Source organism: Lissotriton vulgaris, chromosome 9 (genome assembly GCF_964263255.1).
Source record: "Lissotriton vulgaris chromosome 9, aLisVul1.2, whole genome shotgun sequence".
NCBI lineage: Eukaryota > Metazoa > Chordata > Amphibia > Caudata > Salamandridae > Lissotriton > Lissotriton vulgaris.
Genome location: NC_141697.1, coordinates 931,374,412 through 931,395,613, shown reverse-complemented (window position 1 = coordinate 931,395,613; position 21,202 = coordinate 931,374,412). Strand labels below are relative to the sequence as shown.

Below are 21,202 nucleotides of genomic sequence, written 5' to 3'. Positions count from 1 at the left end.
TCTGCTCGGCGGACAGCCAGTTTTATCTCCTTGAGCTCTGGACTGAACCACTTGTTGACGTCATGGGCAAGTCTTACCCTAATGCGTCTATGGGGGGCTACCTGATCACAGGCCTTGGACAGCCAGTTATTTAGAGTTTCTACTTGAAGCGGTGTGGCCAGTTTCTCTGGGACTGGACTAGAAGCTAATAAAGAGGAGCAGAGTGAAGGGATATCGACTTTGCCCCAATTGCGAGCCCAGGTGTTCTTAGGCAGGGGGGTTTTGTGGTCGGGCTTAAATCCAAGGAAAAGGAAATCAAGTGATGGTCGGACCAGAGACAGGGGGTGACAGTAGGGGCATGGATGGGGATATTGAGGGACCAAACTTGGTCCAGTATGTGACCCTGAACGTGGGTTGGGGTATGAATATGTGATGTAAAATTCATACTGTGAAGTGATTCCGTGAAGTCTCTCGAAGGAGCATCTTCAGCCGGATCAGATGGCCAAAAGTTGAAGTCTCCGAGTAACAGGACCGCCGAGTTGTTCACAGCTAGAGTAGCTAGCAAATCCTGGAAAGCTGGAAGGAAGTGCGGCATGTTTTTGGGAGGGCGGTACATCAGAACACAAGTGATAGGTGTCTGAAAGGAGTTAGAACGTACAACTAGGTAGTCCACTTCTGGGATTGATGGGTAGGATTGTGGTTCGAAGTGTAAGTCAGAGCGGATAATCAGAGCCACTCCCCCACCTGCTTTGCCGGGAGGTCGATCGGCCCGGAGAGCGTAGTACGAGAAGGGCAGGGCCGCAAGTAAGTTGGGCAGGGAATCCTGGCAAAACCAGGTTTCCGTGAGGAATAGTAGGTTGGGTTTCTGAGTGTCCAAGAGAATGAACAGGTCGAGGTGGTGTTTTACAGCCGACCGAGTATTTAGTAGGAAGGCAGAAATGGTCGGTGTATCGCTTGCTTGAGAAGTGGAATAGCTGAGGCAGGTGGAAGGTTGGACTAGTGACGGCAAATTGGGTGGTACAGAGGGCAAGGGATGAACGCTTAAGATCCCGGCATCCGTGATGTGCCCCAACGCTTCTTGATTTAAGTCCCAAGGACCTTGGTGTGCACACAGAGTTTCAGGGGGATAAGAGACAAAATGAGCATAGTGCTGTGCCTCTGCCCCCGTCCGGCCGCGGACGGGCGCAGACGGGCTTGCCTTAGGCGCTCCCGCTGCGCTCGTCCGCTGGAGGAGGGGCGTGGCCTCGCGGCAGTGGGCGTGGCCTGTGGGCTGTAGTAGTGATGGCGGCGATAATTTCCCCAGCCCGCGCTTACATCCGCTGCGCGGGATTATCCAGCAAGGTTTTTGGTGGGAAGATGCCCAGAAATGAGAAAGCTACAAGGTAAAAACAATAAGTGCCAAATACAAGTGTTTCTAAAATTACGAGCGCTTCTCCCGGCTTCCGCCTCAGGAGTCAAATGTCCTCTAGTGCGAGCTAGTAGTCAGCGCGGCTTATATTGGTTCGGTGAAAGGGGCGTGGCCTCGCGGCAGTGGGCGTGGTCTGTGGGCTGTAGTAGTGTCTAAATAGTTAAATGATTTTACTTGCTCAGTACTTTTATGAAACTGTACAGTATTTTTCCATTAACCCTGGGGAGGCTGGCAATGGAAGCGGATGTAGGGTTCCAGTCCGACAAGAAATGACATGATGCCCTTGAGTCCCTGACAGAGGTGGTTGAATCGACTCAGCAAATGCAGAGAGGAAACAAATACCTTCATTGGTTCTAATACACCTAGGGAAATTTGTGGGAGAGGAGAAGGGTGACTGCATGACAATGTGATCTGCTAAGCAAATGGTTGCAGAAGTAAGTTATTTGACTCTAAATTATCATCATAAAACTATATGTCTATCTACAGAAGATCCAAAAAGCACAGAACCATAAAAATACCTTTAAAAACACACATCACTGCATGAACACAAGAAATCCCCACAAGCCTTACATAAAAAATGGAAGCCCAATCCCATCGATCAGCACTTTCATACAGAGCGCATCCATGACATACAAAAACCTTTGTAAAACAATAATAAATTAGATAAAACATAGTACAAGAAATATGCCAAGGGGAAAAGGTCTAAGAAAGCAATAAACCTGGTCCAAGGGTGATTGCCACAAAGAGCAATACCTCTACTCAAGGATAACGGTTGTGGGATCTGGTGGAGAGACCACGTGGCCCCTCTTAATGCTTCACCTTGGATGCCCTCACATCTTTTGCACCAATGCACTTTCACCGCCAACCCCAGGCTACCTGGAGGTACCTTGTGACCACAACACCACCTGCCTAGATATATTAGATCGTAAAATCCTGGTGGCCGATTTGCAACTCCTAACACACTGGGGCAATATCCATTTTCCACGATGGGAAACATACGCTGGAAACAACAACAAAAGCTGGGTAAATCTTTGTGATGCCCCTTGTACGCCGACCACTCTGTGCTCTGACACTTTATCTGTCCACTTAGCACAGAAGGTTGTGATGAGTTGGCACCGATATCTAAATTGTAACTCTAAGGGCCAGATGTAGGTAATCTCAATTTACCTATTCTTAAATACCGAATTTTACCGATTCAGTATTTAACAATAGGTGAAAGGGATGTCTGTAATTTTTCGTTAAAAATTACAGAATCTGTAAGATTCGGTATTTACCGAATCGGTATTTACCGATTCGGTAATTGGTATTCATTCCTATGGGCCAAGGGGGAAAACATTGAAGGGTGGCAGGGTGTCACTTTGACACCCTGTTGCACCCCTCAATTGGGTATGGGTGCACATGTGGCACACATACATGCCCTAAGGGCATGTATGTCTGCCACATGGCACCTTTGAAAGTGCACTGATTTGCATTTTCAATGGTATTCCTTATTTACCACCAACTTATAGTTGGTGGTAAATAACGAATCCTAAAATGGGACAATCACTCATTTGAGTGTTCCCTACATTGCAAATTCAGTAATTTACCGATTCGGTATTTTAAGGAATCGGTAATTTACCGATTCCTCAAAATACCGAATCGGTAAATTACCGAATTTGCAATTTAGGCCACCTACATCCCAAATGCCCAATACCGGTCGGTAACGGCCGAAATTCGGTAATTTCGTCCGTTACCGACCGATATGGGGCCACCTACATCTGGCCCTAAATGTCCACAGGAAGGTTTCCTCAAGAACTGCCATTACTCGATCTTGGCAATACGTTTATAATACATGGGATTATGCAATCTCTGCATTAAAAAACTGTCTCTAATTTATTTTTCATCTGCAACTTCTGTTGCACTCAGTCGCCTACTATATATGGGATAAAGTGACCGCTTCCAGCCATTCTAAAGATATTGCAAGTCACTGAGGAGATCCATGACCATATAGGAGGCATGAGACCGAAGGCAGAGTTACTTTTTAAGTTTATGGAACTATTCATATGAAAGATTTGTTTTCATTTTGCAGCAGAGATTGTATTTTCATTCTTTGTTTGCAAACATGCTCTCTGGATCCTATGAAAGAGGTATGCACTACGGATTTAAGTGGTTTGGGGGAAAGGTGACATGTAATGATATATTATAAGGAACATAGTACCCTCCTGCCGTACACAATAAGGATATTGCAAGTCACCTCGTAGTTCGACCTTATACCGCTATATGGTCATGGAACTCTTTGGTGACTTTATCCCGTATATAATATACAGGATTCCGCAATTCCTTTATGAAAATTGCTCTCCAATTTCTTTAGAATAGGAAACTTGTGACACACTCAGTTGCCTATTATATAGGAATAAGTACGGAAGTGAAGTCAGAATGCCTGCTGCAAGAGCCGGTAGTTGAAGGAGTATAATGAAACAGCTGCTTAAGGAAGAAAAGGGAATGTTACTTTTCTTTCTTCTGCTCTGTTTTTCTAGCTGTATAGTAATAAGGAGATATTTATGGCTAAATGTTTATTTTTTGCACTTCCTAGGTAACTATATACAAATTAGAATATTTATGTATGTTTCTACACATTCAGATCAACTGCACCTTTTATTAAAAAATGCACTTATATTAAACTAATTAGAATATCTTTTTGCAGCAAATATGCAAATCTTCACTACCTTGCATCACCAGTTTTGATGGTAGGTTCTCCCCAGTATTTAGGTCATAAAAAGCACTTCAGGCCCTTTCAGTGATGGAGATGTTTGAAGAGATCAGAAATGCACAAAGGGGGTTAACTGTGATGTGCGTACCACAATTGTACAGTTGTCAGCTGACTGCATAGCAAGCTTGTCATTTCCATTGATGGAACAGCTTTTTTTGATGTGTTTGATTTTACACTAGAAATTGTATTTTTATTCTTCGTGTTTGCAAACAGGCTCTCTTTCATATGAAATAGCTACACACCAAGGATCTAAGATGCTCAGGAGAAAGGTGATGGTGTGCCATGTATTATAAGGAATAAAGTACCCCCTGCTGTACATAAGGATATTGCAAGTCAATCAACTCAGGGTTTCATAAACTTATAATGGAACTCTGCCTTGTTACATGGAACTCCTCAGTACACTGCAATATTCTCATAATGTATAGTGGGTGAACTTTATCCCATATATAATAGGTGTCCTATGACGCGACAAGCTTCTAATTATATAGAAATTACATCAGAGCTCAACTGTAATAACTTAGAACAGTTGAGTTCTGCCATCGCAATGCCTTGAATATTTGTGCTTCAGAGGATTTTCCCCTTGAATCCCCGCATTTTGTCTCAGAGACTCCTGCAATTTTAGAATATTTATATTTTCTCTTAGGCTTATCTACACTTGGTGGTTTGATTGTATTTTCATGCATGCAGGAATTCTTTTCTTTTTCGGTATGCTCTTTCTGGTGGATGCATGGCATGGGCTTCTCACAGAATATGTTGCTGCAGCACCCTATTGGGTCTTTGAACTATACTTTTACTTTTTCTATGATTTCTTTATTGTTCGTATCGAGTGTTTGGTATTTGGGACTCTGCACAACGTTAATAGAAGCGAAGCAACAAAATAAATTTACCTCATTATTCTAGTTAGTTACACCTAGTTGAAGGAACTATATATACATCTACTTTTTTTATTTGCAGGTCTCAAGAGATATTATTTTGTGGCTTTTCCTGGTGAAGGCACTCTTTGTGCCGAAACGCGTATAGATACCATCTGGTTTCTAGCCGTGGATTTTTGACTCAGCCGAATGGTTCTCCGATTCATCCATGGTTGCGGTGTTGAACCTAGTTTTTTAATTATTGACAATCATGTGAAGTACACTGATCAGCTAAGTAAAATTAACCATACAGATACAAAAAAGGTGACAGACAAGGTTGCAACCCGAAGCCATCCTTAAAAGACTGTCAAGGGGGGACGTGGTCAAGATGGCGAAGTAGGACGTGTTGTCCGTAGCTCCTGCCCGCCGCAATTAGCATCTACGAGCACTGGTAGCACCGGCGGGAGGCTTCCCTGGTGACTCGCAACCCTCGACTGCGATTGGTCGCGGACGACTTCAGCGCACCTCGACGTGGGCGGTAAGAGAGGAAGACCGGCCTACACCCGCCGACGCTCAGCAGAGTCTCCAACAAGGCGGCAGTTTGAGACGGGGGCCGCCGGGGCCAGCTTCTCTTCCATCGGCCCCTGCCTGGACACCCGGACGACACGCGGGTCGCCCAGCACACCGCCTGGACGTCAACGTCTTCTGCTTCGGAGGTTGAGAGGGCCTACGCTCTGGAGGTGGCGTGGTCCTTGCTAGCCACATGGCTCCCGGAGACCGCCAGGCACCCCTGAGAAGCTCACACTTCATCGGATACCCCCAGCTGGGATCGAGGTAAGATCTCTCCCTCTCCCACGCTGCTATCCCATCGGGGGGTCACCATCACACGTCAAACGAAGCTGCTGGATCCCCAGCCCCGATTTTGGTGGCGGCGGCCTACAGCATCAACCGATTGGGCCCTGACGGCGACACTCCTGTCCCCCTGGATCGGACTGCGAGTGCTGGGAGCGGGGGCCGCGGGTGAGCTGGGGCGGTGGAGATACACTGCGATTTTGCCTCATCCCCTTGGTGCCCATTCTACCTTTCCTTGCTGTGGCCCTGATAGGTGGACCCTCTGCTGGAAGCAGAAATCATCCAGCCAGCACCCAGGGAGGAGCTCAAGCCCCGTGTTGTTGCCTGAGAGGCGGACACATACGCCATTGGTTTTGTGTAGGTGGTGAGGTCATCGAAGCTGCCCCCCACTCCGACGGGGAAAAGGTGTGCTGACAGAAGCCGGATATCCACTGGACGTGCCATATGCTGCGGGTTGCTGAGGGGGACCTAACCCGGACCGAGTATTCAAAGCCAACTTCGTATACCTGCACGCACTGTGGGATGCACCCTCACCGATAACATCTGCACATCGGAGGCTGGTGTGCCTAGAAGGCCCCTTGCCTGGAAGCGGGTAGAGCCTTTTTGGTGACCGGTTGAGGTGGAGACAAGTGGGGATGATCGAGGCCAGCTCTGCACTCACAGAATCGAAGCTTCAGCACCTCTCGCCACGAGATGGCTAAGCCGATACATACCTCCCATCACTGGCCGTCCGTCAGAGGCTGCACGATTATGTCCTCTTCCAGGACAAGGAAGCAGAAGCCTCTGAAAGAAATCTTCAGATGCGCACATTCCATCCCCAACTTAGCAGCTCCGATGCCCAAAATGGCGGCCCTGCAACAGTCTCCTAGTGCCGGTGACGGACCCATTACAAAGGCGTTTTTGGGAATCTGTTCCATACTCTCAGAGCCAACTTGAAAACTGTGAAAGCAGATCTCACAGCTGAGATAAAGGAGATCCACAGAGACGTAGATGAGGTGGGGTAACCCGTTGCAACGTTGGAGGACAAGAGTTATACTACAGCGACCAAAGTGAACATGCTCCAACAGGAGATACTACGATCAGCACCTTGATGTCCAAACCCACCTGGAGGATCTAGAAAACAGGTCGCGCATGCACAACATTCGGATCCGAGGGGTGAAGGCATCGGAAGACACCAAGGACCTCTTTGCATTCATAACGGGCTTGTTCCACCACATCCTGGGGGCCTCTGCTGACGCTGAGATTACCTTAGACCGGGCGCACAGAGTTGGTCAAACCCGCGTGCCTAATGCCCCGACCCCTCCCCAGAAGACATCCTTATGTGTGTCCAAGATTTCAGAACTAAAGAAGCTATCCTCACGAAGGCAAGATCCCTCCACCCTATCTCCTTCCAGGGGCACTCTCAAGTACTCTATCAAGATCTGGCCCTGATCACACTTCAGCGCCACCGGCAATTTCGCCCCGTGGCTGAACATCTAAGGCAGCAAGGTATCCCGTATTCCTGGGGTCACCCATTCCGCCTTAACTTTCGATATAATGGCAAACTCCATCAGTTACGCTCACTTATCGATTCCTGTCATCTACTGGGCCTGGCACTTGCTCAGGGTCTGAGACCTCCCCATCCGTCTGGCAGCGCCAGGGCCAACGTCTGGCTGGTGTTAAGCATGGAGAAACGTACCCTCCCGTTGGTCGGCCGTGGGTCTGAATTCCCAGAGTTGTAGCATCCTTCTTGACCTTACTAGTGTCCGAATTCCGAGAGTTGACGTGTCCTCGATACCTTCGACTACTTCGCCTTTCAGACACACAGCACCCAGGCAGCGATTCCCTGAAGCATCGCAAACAACGGCGCAGATCCCTAGAATGCTCTTCTCTGTTAATGGTGGACAAGGGGGAGGGAGTGGAGGGGGTGGGGGAGGGGGGGAATGTTGTCCCTCTTATTTGTCTTGTTTTTTTCTTTAATTTTCGCAGGCCCGCTCCACTCTTATTGCCTTTAGTAATAATATGTCTTGTGACCTCGTTGTCTCATTTGCACTGTCTTCAAGGAGCTGAGGGTCTTGCTTTTTGTATCTGTTTGAAAATCAATTAAAGATTTAAACCATAAAAGACTGTCAAGACAGACTGATATCTCAATGGGACAGATAGCTAGAGTAGCCAAAATTGAGTAGAAGGAACACGCTTGTGTAGCCAGTCCATAACCACCGGAGAGGAGTTTGGATTAGGCAAGTACCAAAATGCTACCAGCTTGTCCAAACTTTTCCCAGGTGCTGAAAAATTACAATTCATCACCACTCCCCAGTATGGTAATAATTCCACTCCCGAGTTGAGTGAAAATGCAGACCAAATGATGAATCCTAAAGGGAAATCATCCCCTTTCAGATATAAATGTGATATCTTCCAAACTAAACATCTTGAGCCCTGAACCATGGCCTGGGCTACTGCAACTTTTGGTTTCAATCCAAGTACTCCTAGAGGACATATACCTACTAGGAAACTTCAACAAAGGTCTTCGACCAGCACTAAGGCATGAGACCATTGGTATAGCCTATTACCCAAGTGCTAAGTTTAGTTCCAGTTGGGTAAACAGCTGGATTTTCTTTATCTTCTCAGGGACCAAATAGTCTGTTTTTGTTCCTCTGTCGGTTTCTGGAACAGCTCAAAAAGCTTAGTCACCAATAAAGAATCTTTCAAACGACCAGAAATATCACGCACCTCTTACTCTACCCAGTCTCTAATTTTTCTGCGAGTTAGAGAATTAATTGTTCATACCCAAGGACACCTGAACCTGCAATGGCTTTAATAAACCTGGCACTCGAGAGTGAGTCGAGATAGCCTTTTTGTTGTTCTCACAATAGATATGTTGTGAACAGTAACACAAGAGTATTTTTACGTGACTTCAAACCATTTAGCCTTAAATTAAGCAAAAACGAAAAAGGGACCTGGCAAAGAAATTGCAGCTAAACTACTTAACTACATTTGTGATTGTAAATGTAAGTGTACGTTGATAATAACGAGGTCATATTTGTAAGAGAGTTAAACCCAGGATAAATGCCCCAGTTTGCCTAGGATCCACGATACCCTGATATGGGTTGGTATATTACGGTGCTTCATTATCTAAGCAAATATGGTTTTGGCCCAAAATGTACTCCATTATCAAAACTTTCAATATTAAAAAAAAACAGATACATGTTGAGAAAGGAGATAAATCACTGGATCTGCTGTGTCATGGCAGAAAAAAAAAAGAAAAACACAAGCTACTGTATCAACTGACAAGACAGAAAAAAATATGAGAAACAAAGTGCATTAACTGCGTACTTTGGCAAGTATTTGTTGAACTTGTATCATGAGCAGTGCAACACTGTAGTTTCTAGAGAATATATTAGATATATTCTAATATAAAACATACCTGAATGACTGGCCACCTCCAACTTTAAAAGCACTGCTTTCAGCAGTGTGGCCTGATTAATTGTTTCATCTCCCTCGATACATATGTTATACTCAAATATATTGAACGAATATCATCATGGAGAGCTAAACATGTGTATGAGGATAAAAAAAAGGAAACATTGGAAGAAACTAATAGTTATCAAGCTTTGCCTCACTGGAAGAAGTGCAACTTTGCTAGGGTGGACCTCTTTGGCCAGAATACAAGGAGAGGGCTACTTTGAAACCCAAGTTTGAAGGCCATTGGCGAGTGACATTCTTGTTTGGAGTGCTGCCACGTGGAGACTGCCCTGCTTGCTGGACTATGATTACAAGGATTTGTTATATTCATATCCTGAGCTGTGCAGCTTCATACTGGCTTCATGGTTACTTTCTTTTTAGTAACGAGCAATTAAGTGCCGCTCTTATATATGAAGAGTACTGCTATCAGTACCATGGCCTCTATGCATTATGTCGCATTTGACAAATCCTACTCAAATATATTTCACGAATAAATCCTTTCAAAATTAGGTTCTTTAGGCTCTGAAAAATATAACTCTACAAATAACTTTCAATAAAAATAAAAATATGAAAGTAGGCAAGGCTTCAGCAGAAAATCAAGAGACGCTCATAGGCTTCCCCAACTGGTAATGGTACTATGTCACTACAGCAGACTGCTGCCTCTATGGAGCACAGAATACAGAGTTGGCACAGGTAATGGAGAATCAGCTAGTACTTCATTTACCCAGGACTGCTCCTTTCCTGCAATGCCTCCAAGCTATCAACAGCCCTGCCCAAGAAGACAAGAGGGCCTGCTTTAGCATTTGGCAGTCGGGTACTCCATCACAAACGTAATAGACATTACGCCTACTGTATTTCAAGTGCTGTAGGCCACAATGCACATGTAATACGGCAGAAGGACACCCGCCAAATTCCGTCCACCAAACTCCAAATAAGGCACAGAGTGCCTTAACAAAGAGGGGGAGAAATGAAGGAGCGTTGTTACTTACTTTCTATGCGAGACAAGTTTTCTATTATTTAATGGTCTTTCAGTATATATATATATATATATATATATATATATATATATATATATATTTAAGTTAAGCCTAATTTAAAAAAATTCTCGTCATGAATATTCTATAAAGTATCCTACTCTCACTCATCACTTCGCTTTTACAGTTCTATTTTGAATTATTTAAGTCAGACTCCTATATTTTATAATCAGCAATAGGCTCTGACGTTCTCTTTTTTAACCTCTAAGGCAACCTTCAAGTTGGCAATCTCATGCAACACAATGGCTCCGAATTCACAAACCCAAAGGCCTATTTAGAGAAAGGTAATGACAGAAATTCTGCAACAAAAAAGGTGTATAATAATTTCTCCTGAAGCAGGATAACCAATGACTTAAAGTTGTGGCAAAAGACAGGCTCAGACTGACTAGGTCAGAACCACTTCTGCCAATAATCAGAAATGGAAAGCCACCATATTAAAAGCATATTCTAAGATTAAAATCTACGTCACGAAACTACTGCAGAAAGTAGAAAAACGCGAAAGAACAATGTCTCTCAGGCAGGAAATGCCTCACAGGTGGTCCATGTAATTGAGGGAAAGTGGACGTTGATAGGGTGTGTTCGTTGACTTAGATTTATAGAATTGTCCTGTCCTAAATCTATAGGTTTTGCATGTACACACATTTTTATCAGGTTTAGATCCAGGAAATATATACCAGGTGTTGTATTTCTAGACCGATCCCCGGTACACTTCTCTCATTCTCTTTCTCTCAAGGTCTAGCTAGCTGCAATTATTTTGTGAATACTCACGTAATACAACTTTTATGTGTGTACACAAAATCTTTGATTTCCATTTCTTCGTTCCCACACTTAAACGAAAGAGTCAAACTACTAGGGAGTCTTTTCTACCCTTTCACTTTTTCGGAATCAGCATTTCCAATTTAGAAATGGAAATGTTCGTTTATACGCTCATTCAGGACTCTAGTTGCGTGAAACAAGTTATGAATTTGGCCCTAAATGCCAATAAATATAGTTCCTATCCATACAAGCGCCACCAGTATCAGGGACGCTGCAGGTACTGGTCTCCAAGTTGTTCTGCTGCTGGGACTACAGAAGGCATAGTTTCCAGGCAAGGCGTGGCAGCTCTCCAGTACATTACTTCATGCTTGATGAGGCTCAGTGCATGGGAAGGTTGCTGTCCCTTGTCAACATGTACCTTTCAGTCAATGAATGAAAGGCTGAGGCCAGGAATCCGAAAACCGACGCTGTCGTAGTCTCTGTTCCAGGACTCCAGCTCATCAAATGCAGCCGCTGATCAAGGGTGCCAGCAACGCTTCCATGTGCCCTGTACTTACTCATATCATTTACATTTCTATTTTTGACGCTGTAACGCATCAGGGTATTGTTTCCATATATTGTGTTACATTCGAGGTTACCACTGTTCCTGAAGGCGTCTGCATCATGATGTGAAGCTAACTTTAACCTGCAATTCTCAACCATCACCTTTGATCAACATCATCATGACTTAGGGCCTCATTAGGAGTATGAGGTGTCGGTGGGACTGTTGTAAGACAGCTGCCTCCACCGGAATCAAGGATCATGCTGCAGCGGCAGCTCGACAACAGCCTGAATATGCTGGATGTGCTGATGCCGACACCGCCGAGCATATTCCAACCTGCATATTCATTGCCCTTTTCATGGCAGAGACCCTGCCATTAAAAGGGTGACGGACATGCAGGTCAAGGGGCCCTCACAGGGCCCCCCACCAGACAAGTCTTGGACTGGGGATGCATGCGGGGGCACATGTGGCTCCCTGGAACTGCACCGTGTTCCTGCATGCACGACATGATGCATGAAACATTGTGCAGGAACGTGCTGCAGGCACTCTCACAGCGGAGGTATGCTGGTTAGGCCCTCCTATAAACCTAACAAAGCCACCACTGTGAGGCCGCTGCAGCACTGCCTGCCCACACTGGACTACACTCATAATCCGGCAGGTAAGCTCACCACTGCCATGGCAGTCTTCCTGAGATAGCTGCAGTAGCGGTCCCATTGGAAGACCGCCAAAGTTGTAATAAGGCCTTTAGGGTAGAGCAGAGGTCCTTCCACATTTTAGTAGGAAAAGATGAAAAGGAAGATTGTTCTGAATGAAAATGTTTACACCGAAATAAAAATGCTTTGGGAAATATTATTGTATGATTTGCTCATTACACCTGCAGTTTCCACATATGTCTAAAAAAATGAAGACAAGGTAGATCAAGTACGGATGTGGATGAAACTCAAATCTTTGGTCTTGGACAATGGTCTTCTAGATTAGACCATGGAACTGTACCAAGATTGCTAGGTCAACTTGGACTCAGGTGAAGTGGACCAGTAACTTGAGGACGACGCCTAAAACACTAAGCACAATTAGGACAACAGAAAATTATGCCTTCTACTTGTATTTTATGGACGATTTACAAAGGCATAAAGAGTAGGCATTCAGACTACTCCAGTCACAATACTTCTGGTATGCATAAATGCTTTTGCGAACCAGCCCTACATAATTATTTAAATAAATATAGTTACATTCATCCGGAGTCTTATTCCTTGCTCCTCTTTCCAACCTACAGGTAGCCTGGTCAGCTATAAGCAGGACTGAACAGTGCTTCTGGAACTGGTCCAGAGGTGTGTGGTGCCAGTACTGTGGAAAGGTATGCATTTTTACGCACAGACAGGTATATGCACAGAACAGCAAACTTGCTGCCATCTTTTTTTAATAGGAGCCTATTGAAGTGATAGTTTAAGTCAGATGGCAGAGTGGTACCAGGGAGGGTATAGCAGACGCCTATGAATAAGAAGGAACAGCAGCTTATACTTCTGTCCTAGCTATCTCAGATGGGAAGATCCCACAAGAAGAAAGGGAAGAGGAGACATGCAGCACAAAAGTCAAAAACTAAAGCAAACCAGTTTCATAAGACCTCTTGACTGAACTCATAGCAAGGGTATGGAGCTTTGAGGGAGTGATGCAGATAGAATGCTCATGTGGCGGCCTTTAGGCCAGCTGCAGGCATGCATTAGCTCCCCAGTATTACTGAACAAGCATTTGTAATGCAACAGGTCTCGCATTTACGCGTGTTTGAGCTATTGACATTGTAAATGACAATGCCTTTTATTTATGTTTTGGTTTTTGAAACAAATAAAATGCATTGTCATTTACAATGCAATAGCTTAAACTTGCGTAAATGCGAGACCTATTGCATTGGAAATGTTTGTTTTATAATGCCATGGTTTCTTCTGTTTATTGATTTTATTTGAAATATGTAGGTATTTTTTCGTAAGAGCAAGGGTTTTGTTCTTTGAGCCCAAATATCCCAAAAATAAATGTTCCTTCAAGGTGTTCCCCTTTTGTTGAAGGTCGCCCAGGAAGCAGAGCGCGTATGGGGGATTTCTTCAGGAAATAAGCTTTTAGACAAGAAAGAACTAGGTTTTTGAACCTAGTTCCTATATAACCATACAAAAAGTGCCCACTTCGACACAGCACTAAAAATATACGCTGTCATCATTATCAAAGGAATAAAATACATTTTGGAAATTATAATGAGTAAGCACACTTTTCAACTCACCACAGAAACAAAATTCGTCTTCAGTATTATCGCAGATAAAGTACTTTATATTATCACAGCGTGGACAAGAGACTTCCAGACTGCAGTTTCCGCCTTTTTAAGGAAAGTTTTTTCATGTGACGGCCTGAAAAAAAAAACCACATACTAACTTTGTATTACGGCAAAGTAAATACACATTTCCATGTTGTGGCGGTTTGAGTGCACACTTGACGTATTGTTACATTATCACAAGCGGGTGCACAGCTCACCAAGTCAAATGGAAAGCGCACACCGTCCACATCAGAGCAGAGCACACAGGTCCCATTATACACAGACATGCAATCTGAGGGGAGCGATGTGAGAGGACGTCCCCCTACCCCGCGGGCACCATGTGTGACCGTGCGCAGGCCGGGAGATTAGTCTGGGCTGAGGGGACAAAATCAGTTATTACCTGCCCTTATTGCATTCCGGCTGCACAGCTTTAGCTTCCAGTGTAAAAACTGCAGACAATCAAATCGCAGCGCTTTCTCAAGAGCAGGGATGGGGCCGGGGATGTGGCGAGATTGCTGGCCTTTGCGTGTCCGTGGAGGGGGCAGAGGAAGGAGGCGAGAAGAGAAGGGCGGCGGCGGGTGCGCATGTCCCTGCTCCCTCCAAACACCAGGAGCTGTATCGTCACAATGGCAGACAACACAGCACTAATGATTCACCCCGAGGTGGTAGCTCAGTGGGTTAAGCGCGCGCTACAGAGATCTGTGTGGCTTGCAGTTCAGAACTTCGCGTCCCTCGTGTTCAGGCTAGCTGTGCAGAAGTAACCCACACTAGGAGTGCTAAACCGGGACTGTTAACCCACCACGAGAAGCCATACTAATCCTGAACAAGAAACAATCCTGACTGACCCCGAGTAAGCCACACTAACTCAGCATAAGAAACCACACTAGCACTGAACAAAACAACACTTCAACCATGCACGAGAAACTAAAGCATACCTGCAAAAACAAGGGTGGCCACGAAAGTGAAAGCGACTGCGCTGTGTTTATTCAGTAACCTGATCCACTACGAGGCGAGGAATGCAGCTGCTCCCTGCACGCCGATGCTCACTCCCGAGACCCAAAGGCCGTGGGAGTGAACATTTAAAGAAGAGGTGGGACATGCACCCGCCTTTGGCCATTTGCGTGCTTTCATTATTGAAAGCCACACGCATAGGCCAATCAAATGTGTGGGCAGAGTCACATCCACACGGAGCAGTTTCGGGGAAGTTTGGAATGCTCACAAGAAGCCCATAGACAGTGCATGCGCGCTGTGCTAGGCTCGACCTAAAAAGTGATAGCAAATCACTTTCAGTAATCTACTGAAACAGAAACCACCCTAAATCATTATCAATCAGATCTTTGCACCAGACACAGCACAGAAATAACTATTCTTGACCCGCTGCCTTCAGAAGCACACTGTATCTTTCAGTGTGTTGCAGAATGTGAAAGGTGCAGCCAAAATATCTGACAAGCCTGAAATTGTCAGAGGAAGATAATTTGGCTTTAAATAGTTCAGAAAAACGACTTCAAATAAGAAGAACGCTGCCTCCAAAGGATAAAACTTATAATCAGAATGGGGTTTGAAAGAAATCTTAGGACTAACCCAAAGAATGACATCCAATTATTTTTCCTGTGAACACTGCAACGTTGTTAGTTTTGAAATTTTGTATATAGATGCAGCACAAACTAGCCACCGCTCATTCCTATTTCAACACATCTGCTTCGCTTGAAGATGCAATCGTAACTCCCCGTTAAATGTAAACCCAACCTTAGCAGCCTGACCACTTTCTTATGTAGTTGGCCTCCAAGAAGATTGGACTTTAGCCACAGCATGGTAAGGTTTCCCATGTGGGAGATTGGACTTTAGCCACAGCATGGTAAGGTTTACCATGTGGGGTCGCAGAGGAACAGTTCAGTTCTGCTCACATTACATTTTCCTGCCTCTTGCCTTTCTTCAAAAACATGAAAAATAAGTACGCCTTTTGGAATTGTTGTTGGGTCATCTGATGTCACAGCGAGTCACACAGGTCCAGGAGTCACAAGAAGTGCTCTTAACTGGTGTTCATTAAGTGGGAGAACAGAGGGTGAAGTTGGAGGAATAGGTTTCAAGTCCTCCGAAGATAAGCTGTAGTGACGTACAAGGTGAATTTCTTCCCCCCGCTGTATTGAAACATTTAACTTTGATCGCTAATAACATTAATTGTGGATCGCTTGACCCATTTCACGTATGCAGGTGACATACAATTGATTAGTATATCATGTTACTGGAGAACAACAAGTCACCACAGTATCAAAGAATCTGGAACCAGAGGCCTGAGAATTGGTACTCCGATGAAATGGGCTCCTTTAGTCTCCTATCCGACACTTGGACATTGGTGTGGGACGGTAGCTGCTCTGCTGAGCTTTGGTGCAGCATCCCCGCCCGGGCCTAGATTGGCGGGCGGCAGATGCTGCTTCTCCGGTTCAATCTACTCCCTCCCCCTGCTCAACTGAGGAGCAGGGGACCTATTGGACAAAAATACTGCCACTACCCTCAGCGCATAGTTGAGATTAGGTCTCTGGCCCTTCTCTGGCACAGTCTTACCTCTGCATCAGAGTGTAGCGCAGGACAGCACAGCCTGTCAGGCCTGGCGTGTTAGTGTGCAGAGTGCCTAGAAGTGTGTGGACATCTTGCAGGCGGTGTTGGTCCACCTGTGTGGCATGGGTAGGAGTTCTTCTGCCTGGGGGAGTGCCCTCCCCCATGATTTAAGGTAGTGTGATGAAGAGCGCCTCGGAGAGCTGGCGCATTGTTATGCAGAGCTGCCATCCTCCAATGCATGGGCTGGCTACCTCTGGCTCGCCCAACTCAGGATCTAACTTTCCCATCTGGCCGGGCTTTGCTTTGCCGGGTGCAGTGAAGCGGAGTTTGCCAGTTTTGTGCTTGCTGTGAGGGGTTACTCTGGGACTGGACTCTGTTATGCACTGAGACTGCTTGTGCCCTTATAAGCCTACTGTGCACTAGCTAGAGGTGAGACGGGTCTCCGACACCGCTGGACTCATTGGCCCCTCAAGAGCGATTCTCATCCCCTCCTGAGTGGTGAAAAGTTGTATTAGGGGCTTTGGAGGGGCGGATGGAGGGGACCGCATGAGCATCGTACAGGACCCCGTCCGGGACCCAAGGCCCTAGACTCATCTCTCCTGTCCCATAGTTGGGAGAAGCCTCCCATCCAGATGGCTTCTGATCGGACGTCCTCCCCAGGGATGGATTCAGCGGTGTTGATACCTGCCACCAACAAACTGAACAAGATACTGGCTGCCATTGCAGAGTCCTGGATTATGTTTGAGGGCAAATTTTACCAAAGATCTAGCGATCCGCAGCAAAAACCAACAAAAGAAGTCTGAATAGATCACAGCAAATACGCAGTCCCTGGGGGAGCTATGGCTTGGTGACAGACTAGGGATGTTGAGGAGAGGCTGCGTATTGCTAGACATAAGCTAAGCTGAAGGATGCGGAGGGCTGCTCACACCGCAATAACATTAATCTGATTGGCCTCACAGAGTCTGCGCAAGGTAAGGATCCAGTATTGTTTCTGGAACATTGGATGAAGCAGGATGTTGCCACTACAAGGCTTCCCCTTTATTTTGTGATGGAGGGCGTACAGAGTGCTGGACTGGCGTCCGCCTCCGGGGACCGCCCTCTGAGCCTATGGTGGTGCTGCACTATAATTATTGGGACCGAGAAGCTGTGCTGATGGCGGCCCGAGATAAAAGTACTGCAGGTTCGAGAATGCCAGTGATGTTCTTCCTGGACTATACAAGAGGGCTTCCTTCCTTCAGGTGAAGAGGTGAGTGAGCTGGGCCTCCGGTATGCTCTACTTGTCCCTGCAAAGTTGCAGGGATCAGATGGTCAACATACCCACTTCTATTTACAGCCAGAGGCCCGGGGATGGGTGGAGTCTTTCACCGAGCACTCCTGCAGTTACTCGCCCTTCTCTCACAGGGCCTAGGATGACTCAAGTTACTGACACTGTTCGCCGGCTGCGCAGAAAGCGCCCCAAGAGAGGGATACCCTCTCCTGCTCAATACAGACAGGAGCAGTGCAGTGCTGTTGTGGCAGCAGCATCTCTTCAAGGGCTTTCATTGACACTATACCTACTCACATCTGACTCTGAGGCCTCTGGGGGATGACAAAATCACCTGGCGGCTCTGCCTCCGATTCCCCCACCCCTCACCGTAGTTAACAACTCAATCTATTGAGGACCTGACAGACTTGTGCTCTAATTTCTCAGCTGTGTCGGTGGTGAGGTGGCCTTTCTCCTTCAACTCATAGCCTTTTGTGCTGCTGACTTTGTATTTGTACTCAGTGTTATGCTCCTTGTTGAACTGTTTTTTTGCTGAGATTCCGGCCTCCCAATGCTTTCTGCTCTGCCTTAGTCTGCGGGGCTAGGGGCACACTGGCTCATCCCTGCACCTACTCCAACAACCTCTGCTGGGGACTTCTGATGGATCTTGTTCTTTTTTCCTTTCCCCGTCTGCTGTTGGACCTTTTTGCTTTTCCTTCTTTTGTATGGGTTGTTTCTGGTTTAAGGACGGTTGCATAGGTGGCTGTACTATGGTATAAGATACTTGGGGGGCGTGGCCAAGATGGCGGTGTGAGCGGACGTGCTTTGCCGAGCTCCCGCCGCCGGCCGCCGTTTCATAGCATTATTACAGCTTTCCTCCCGGCCCGAGTGGTTCCCCGGGGTGCCCAGACCCGACACTGATGCAACGGTGGCACTGACAGAAGGCGCCGAAGACGGGCGGCGCCCAATTCCTGCCGGGCCTACACAGCATTGAGGCGGCCCGTTGAGGCCTGGAGAGAACGGAGAGGCGAGAACGAGGCCGCGGTGGGCGGAGTCCAGAAACCGCCTCTGAAGCGTCCCAGGCGGGCAGCGGTGGTGACGGCAGGTCTGACCCGCGTGGCGGTGCGCGAGGCCTCCCGCAGCTCCTTGGCGGGGGCTGCTGCGGACCTGCTGTCCTTCCCCAACGGCGGAGCTGCTCCTGCCCCTGAACTGCTACCGGCGCTGCCGGTGAGTGCCGGCGGAGCGAGGAGCTGCACCGAGAGTGACCGACTCAGGGTCTGAGGTGAGGAGCGGAGGGGGACCGGACAACCTCCCGGCGGTCCGCGGGACAGAGACTGCAGAGTTGGGACGGCGGGGGAAGGTCGGCTGCGGCGCCGGACCCCCTCACACGCTTCTCAGCGCCTGAATTCGCCCTCGACCCCGGCAGTGGCCGGCTGCCTCTGGAGGTCGCCATCTTGTGGAACGCGGAGCCGCGACCCGAAACGCGATTTACCCGGGCCTGGCCCTTCGCTCCTTGCCATCTAGTCCTCTTCTGCGGCCCTGCTCCTACTGCACAGCATTCACCAGGGAAGGGTGCGAAGCCATATAACTGCCCAGGCTGTGGGGACTGACAGTGAGCAGCGGGGACCCCAAATGCTCGGTGGACACTAGCGGGTTGATTTAGGCAGCGTAGGGACCCCGCGTGGGTACTGTGATCCTTGGGGCCCCCCACACCTAGAGCTCTTCCTGCCCAGGCAGGGGCTGGCTGCCTCGTGACCTCCAGAGTTCGTCGGCGGTGAGCCGCCATTTTGTGACTGGGCCCGGTCCTGCTCCTTGCCCTCCCGTGCGGATCATTAAGCCCTGGGCCGCCTGCTTGTCTGGCCCTGTAGGACCTTGGCACGCTCGAGGGTGGGGGACTCACGGGCCGCTGGCACTGTTGGCGGCTGATCTGTGGGCTCAAGGGGGGCTCGAGGGGGCATGTCCACCGAGAGGCCCCGGAAGGACCGCACCATCAAGGAGCTCTTCACCCCTAGCACGATGGGGAAACGGACAGACACCGCAGCGTCCAGCCACCGGGTTGGCGCCGAGAAGAAGGCCTCAGACTCCCCGTCCTTGGGAAAGACTGACCCCGAGGGCCCTGTCACGCGGTCCTTTTTGGAGTCCCTCTTCACCGGTTTACGAGAGGACATCCACGCCTTAAAGAAGGAACTCCAGGAGGAAATAAAGGAAGTGCGCAGAGATACCGACGCCATTGGAGAGAGGGTGGCGGATTTAGAGACCAAGAGTGACGAGCGGGATGCAGAGATAGAGGCGCTACGACAGGAGTTAGTTTGCATACATGACCAACAGGTGGACCTCCAAACTCATGCCGAGGACTTGGAGAACCGCTCTCGGCGGCACAACATCAGGATTAGGGGAGTGAAGCAGTCCCCCGACACGGAAGATCTCTTTCAATTCACTCAGGGACTGTTCAATCACATTCTGGGCCGGCCTGCGGACTCCCCTCTGCGACTGGACAGGGCCCATCGGACGGGCCCGCCTAGAGCTAATGCGGCCCACCCAGCAGACATTCTGGTCTGTGTGCAGGACTTCAGGACAAAGGAAGAGATTCTTAACAAGGCGCGCCAGATGGCGTCGGTCACCTATGGTACGCACTCCCCGACTCTGTATCAGGACCTCGCTGCCATTACCCTGGAGAAGCGACGTACTTTTCGGCCGGTCACGGCGGAACTGCGAAAGCGCAATATCTCCTACAGCTAGGGTCATCCCTTCCGCCTGGTGTTCAGGCTGGGCAACAACCTTCACCAACTGCGCTCTATCAGGGATGCCTGCAACCTGCTGGGCATTGAAGAACCGGCAGAAGAAGAGGGTCCCTCTGGGGAGGGTGCTACCGGTGAGGAGACCCCCGGACGATGGAGGCAGCAACGGCGTCGTCGCAGACCGAGGCGCCCAGCAGCGACGGAGATTGTGGAAGGTCAACGAGCTGCAGTGGAAACCGTAGCGCAGGGCTTGGTGAAGCCCGACAGCGGCTAACCTCCAGGCTGACAGAGTTATGGCCCAGATGAGAACGGTGAGGCCGGGACCGCTTGTGCTGGCGGCGGGGCGGAGGTTTTGGACTCCACACGCTTCCCCGACAGACCCTACTACTTCATCTACGACTGTGGATGGGGGACAGGACTGTTCTATGTACTTTTCCAATCATCTATGAGAGATGATGGACAGTGATGTACTTGAGTGGAGTTTTGTTTTGTGGGTTTTCGTTTGGGGTTGTTGGAAAGGGAGACGGGCAGAAGGGTGGAGGGTGTTGGGAGGCTTACTTGGGGATAGGATGTGGGTAGTTTTGGTAATGGGTTGGCGAGGGAGGGGTTCTAGGTCCAGAGGGTTCTGCAATGACAGGCAAATAGACATTCCAGGCTGCAAGGGACAGGCCTTTGCTGGGCGTGGCTCAGCGCGTTCCTGGAGCCAGGTTGGGGAGAGTTTGAGTGCGATGGAGGCCAACACAGGCGATCGGGAGAGG

General features: G+C 48.0%; 1 protein-coding gene across 1 annotated transcript in view; it reads right to left on the bottom strand.

Annotated features, from left to right (window-relative positions):
* Positions 1–21,202, bottom strand: part of IP6K1 (inositol hexakisphosphate kinase 1) — a 443,018-nt gene that overhangs the window by 145,307 nt on the left and 276,509 nt on the right. Inside the window, exon 3 of the mRNA XM_086938771.1 lies at positions 13,878–14,001. The gene's annotated coding sequence lies outside the window, so the exon portion shown is untranslated. The remainder of the gene's footprint in view (positions 1–13,877; positions 14,002–21,202) is intronic.